The sequence below is a fragment of the Pieris brassicae genome, unplaced genomic scaffold, assembly GCF_905147105.1.
Source record: "Pieris brassicae unplaced genomic scaffold, ilPieBrab1.1, whole genome shotgun sequence".
Classification (NCBI taxonomy): domain Eukaryota; kingdom Metazoa; phylum Arthropoda; class Insecta; order Lepidoptera; family Pieridae; genus Pieris; species Pieris brassicae.
Genome location: NW_025575965.1, coordinates 1 through 5,000, shown reverse-complemented (window position 1 = coordinate 5,000; position 5,000 = coordinate 1). Strand labels below are relative to the sequence as shown.

The following is a 5,000-nucleotide window of genomic DNA, read 5'->3' as shown; positions in this document are numbered from 1 at the left end:
GCGCCGCACCTGTACGAGAAACATTTTCCTCTGACGTTGCATCGGAATAATTATTATAATTCATTATTATACATACATACATACATACATACATACATATTATTAATAAATTAATTGTTTTTTTTTTTTTTTTTTTTTTCTTCAAATAAACCCACATTGCCATTTCTCTGAGCGTGTGCTGCGAGCTTCAACGAGAAACATTCGGCGCGAAACTGTCGAGCGGCCGGCCGTCGCGCGCCGCACCTGTACGAGAAACATTTTCCTCTGACGTTGCATCGGAATAATTATTATAATTCATTATTATACATACATACATACATACATACATACATACATATTATTAATAAATATAATTGTTTTTTTTGTTTTTTCTTTTCTTCAAATAAACCCACATTGCCATTTCTCTGAGCGTGTGCTGCGAGCTTCAACGAGAAACATTCGGCGCGAAACTGTCGAGCGGCCGGCCGTCGCGCGCCGCACCTGTACGAGAAACATTTTCCTCTGACGTTGCATCGGAATAATTATTATAATTCATTATTATACATACATACATACATACATACATACATACATATTATTAATAAATTAATTGTTTTTTTTTTCTTCAAATAAACCCACATTGCCATTTCTCTGAGCGTGTGCTGCGAGCTTCAACGAGAAACATATCTATCAATACAAATGTCTATGCAAAAAAAAGAAAACAAACAAAATCATATCAGTCAATAAAATAAATAATAATATTTTTTTACTACTACTACTAGTACTACTACGTGCTACTACTGCACGCCAATACACATACATAATAAAATGAAAAATCGTCTCTCTCTCGCTCGCTCTACGAGAAACATTCGACGTCCGCTCCAATGCCGACGCGGACTATTGCTCTCGGTATAGATGTGGAGCGAAACAGTCGTGCGCACAGCGTCGACTCGTTCTCGTTGCCGCGCGTCGTTCGTGTCTATTATATAGACGAACGACGGACGAGAGAGAATGTGTTCTTGTTTTTGTTTTTGTGTTTGTGCGAAGTGTGAGAATATTATATACATATATTCGCGCATGGATGATATAGATATGGGTATGGATTTTCGGAGGAAATTATATCAAATTCGTATTTCGAATGCGAGACCGCCGAGATCTTTCCCAGCTCTCTCTCTCTCTGTGTGTGTGGTGTATAGTACATTTTATATATCTCTCTTGTGTCAACACAAAATAACAAAGAATATACATACTACTCCTCCTCATATTTTATATAATATAATATAAAATTATATTATAGCACCGCGTTCGCAGACCGTATGGTGATGTTACCAATCGACCAAGATTTGGGACCGTCTCCCCCGGTGTTATCTGTGATGTTAAAAGAATACGCTTCTAGGCACACCTCAACGCAGGGCGCCTAGCGTGTTCGACACGTGCGCGGTCGCCACGGCGACCGTATATGGAAAGAATGTATAAAAGAGGACGCACACGCGCCCATCGTCGAAACGGTGTGCGCAGCGTCGTGTTGGAATTTATCCCTCAAGCTCCGGGCGTTGATCGTATCTAGTGCGAATCATGCGTGTGTGTGCGCATGTAATTGCCAGCCGAGTTTTAATATGTTTACAATAACGTATTGAATAAAAATTGAGAAGTTGCGTTTAGATGAATGTTCAATTTTCAAATTGTCACAACATCGATTCCCGCCCGCGGGGTCGTGTTCGTTGCAGTTTTATGTCCCTCACAGTGGTCGAGCATCGTTGTACATCACCTCGTTGCGAGATCGTGACGGGACGGCCGCTCGTAGACCGGTCAAAGTTAGTCTATCGATATGAAGCGCGAACGTCGCGTCGCGTGCAAATTCGACGCGTTACGTTCACGCGTGTCGAGAAGGCGCGCGCGCAAGCGCGCGCCCCTCGACGCCGCCGAGCCAGCGGCTCGCCGAAGCCGCGTGACCGCGGTGTAGGCGTGTCGTTTGCGTAAGCAGCTCCCTGGTTGATCCTGCCAGTAGTTATATGCTTGTCTCAAAGATTAAGCCATGCATGTCTCAGTGCAAGCCGTATTAAGGCGATACCGCGAATGGCTCAATATATCAGTTTTGGTTCCTTAGATCTTACTCAGTTACTTGGATAACTGTGGTAATTCTAGAGCTAATACATGCAATCAGAACTCTGACCAGTGATGGGATGAGTGCTTTTATTAGATCAAAACCAATCGGCGGAGGGCCATGCGTCCGAAGTCGTTAATTTTGATGAATCTGGATAACTTTTGCCGATCGCACGGTCCAGTACCGGCGACGCATCTTTCAAATGTCTGCCTTATCAACTTTCGATGGTAGTTTCTGCGACTACCATGGTTGTCACGGGTAACGGGGAATCAGGGTTCGATTCCGGAGAGGGAGCCTGAGAAACGGCTACCACATCCAAGGAAGGCAGCAGGCGCGCAAATTACCCACTCCCGGCACGGGGAGGTAGTGACGAAAAATAACGATACGGGACTCTTACGAGGCCTCGTAATCGGAATGAGTACACTTTAAATATTTTAACGAGGAACAATTGGAGGGCAAGTCTGGTGCCAGCAGCCGCGGTAATTCCAGCTCCAATAGCGTATACTAAAATTGTTGCGGTTAAAAAGCTCGTAGTTGCATTTGTGCGCCGCGCTGTCGGTGCACCGCATCCGCGGTGATACTGACACGTCTGCGGAGCATATCGTCGGTGAGCCGGCGGTAAAACGCCGGTTCAATATCAAAATCCTATCGCGGTGCTCTTCGGTGAGTGTCGAGGTGGGCCGACAATTTTACTTTGAACAAATTAGAGTGCTCAAAGCGGGCTCAAAATGCCGCTTGAATATTTCGTGCATGGAATAATAGAATATGATCTCGGTTCTATTTTGTTGGTTTTCAGAACTCCGAGGTAATGATTAATAGGGATAACTGGGGGCATTCGTATTGCGACGTTAGAGGTGAAATTCTTGGATCGTCGCAAGACGAACATCAGCGAAAGCATTTGCCAAAGGTGTTTTCATCAATCAAGAACGAAAGTTAGAGGTTCGAAGGCGATTAGATACCGCCCTAGTTCTAACCGTAAATATGTCATCTAGCGATCCGCCGACGTTACTACAATGGCTCGGCGGGCAGCTTCCGGGAAACCAAAGATTTTGGACTCCGGGGGGAGTATGGTTGCAAAGCTGAAACTTAAAGGAATTGACGGAAGGGCACCACCAGGAGTGGAGCCTGCGGCTTAATTTGACTCAACACGGGAAATCTCACCAGGCCCGGACACCGGAAGGATTGACAGATTAACAGCTCTTTCTTGATTCGGTGGGTGGTGGTGCATGGCCGTTCTTAGTTGGTGGAGCGATTTGTCTGGTTAATTCCGGTAACGAACGAGACTCTAGCCTGCTAAATAGGCGTCGTCATTCAAGGTGTGCGCGACTCTCGGGGAGCGCAACTCACTGGCGACGTATTAAAATTCTTCTTAGAGGGACCGGCGGCTTCGAGCCGCACGAGATTGAGCAATAACAGGTCTGTGATGCCCTTAGATGTCCTGGGCCGCACGCGCGCTACACTGAAGGAATCAACATGTTCTCCCTGGCCTAGAGGCCCGGGCAACCCGTTGAAACTCCTTCGTGCTGGGGATTGGGGTTTGCAATTATCCCCCATAAACGAGGAATTCCTAGTAAGCGCGAGTCATAAGCTCGCGTTGATTACGTCCCTGCCCTTTGTACACACCGCCCGTCGCTACTACCGATTGAATGATTTAGTGAGGTCTTCGGACCGACACGCGGTGGCCTCACGGCCGTCGGCGTTGCTGGGAAGTTGACCAAACTTGATCATTTAGAGGAAGTAAAAGTCGTAACAAGGTTTCCGTAGGGGAACCTGCGGAAGGATCATTAACGTTGGTTTTTTCTTTTTGTTTTGTTGTTGTCAAAGACTCGCAAAAAAAGAAAAAAATACAAAAACACGTGAATGATACGAATCAAAATCGAATCCGAGACGGTTGACTCTCTCTCGTCGATTCGCGACGTGTGCGTTGCGACACGCTTTGATTAGCGTTCGCTATCGCCTATTGATACTTTGAAATAATATTTTATAATTTTTGTGTACAACCACGCAAATAAAAGAGATTTTCTTTCTTTTCATTTGTCGTACACGTTAATGATAAGTATTATTTTCAAATTTTTTTGTTTAATTTTTTCGCACCTTTTATATTTTCTCATACAAAAACACACACAAAAACAAAACGATTACCCTGAACGGTGGATCACTTGGCTCGCGGGTCGATGAAGAACGCAGTTAACTGCGCGTCATAGTGTGAACTGCAGGACACATTTGAACATCGACATTTCGAACGCACATTGCGGTCCGTGGAGAAATATCCAGGACCACTCCTGTCTGAGGGCCGGCTGCATAAAAACAAAAAGCCACACTGTTCGCGTGACGAGCGGCGATCGCTGCGACTCCGGTCGTAGCGCCGCATCTCTGTCGCGCGTGCAATTGACGGTTTCGCTAGGCCGCCGAGCGGCCGAACGATCCGTTCGAATATATGTTCGATTACGACTCGTCATCCGTATTGGCCGTGTTAAGCCACGTCTATACGATACTTTTGTCGCACAAATAAATTCTCCCCGCCGCACCGTGTCTCCCGCGGCACGGGTGCGCGTCGAGTCTTTACGCAACGACAACGACAACGACGACAACGACGTTCGCGTTTACGCGTCGCGCGTGTTTGCTCGCATCGTCCCGGTCCCGCATGGCGATCGCGCGACGGTCGGCGCCGGTGCGCGCGTCGACGTGTCTCGACGCTGTCGTTGAAAGTTGTCGCGTTCGGCTCAGTTTCTCTTACTCTCGCGAGAGGAAGCGAAACGCGCGCGCCCGCTGCTCTAGCGGTTGCGCCCAGTGTGTGCGTGCGGTGTTTGTGCAATTGTAGTGTGTACGAAATTATTGTGACGTGTGTTCTTAAAACGGACGGAACGATGCCGTCGTTAACGAACAACAACAGAAGAACCGCTTGGTGGTGTGCGAT

General features: G+C 46.8%; 2 non-coding genes across 2 annotated transcripts; both read left to right on the top strand.

Annotated features, from left to right (window-relative positions):
* Positions 1-1,964: 1,964 nt before the first annotated feature.
* LOC123719294 lies at positions 1,965-3,870 on the top strand. Its single transcript, XR_006755357.1, has one exon. It is a non-coding gene; the product is annotated as a small subunit ribosomal RNA (ribosomal RNA).
* A 352-nt stretch (positions 3,871-4,222) lies between these two features.
* Positions 4,223-4,379, top strand: LOC123719288. Its single transcript, XR_006755353.1, has one exon. It is a non-coding gene; the product is annotated as a 5.8S ribosomal RNA (ribosomal RNA).
* Positions 4,380-5,000: the final 621 nt, after the last annotated feature.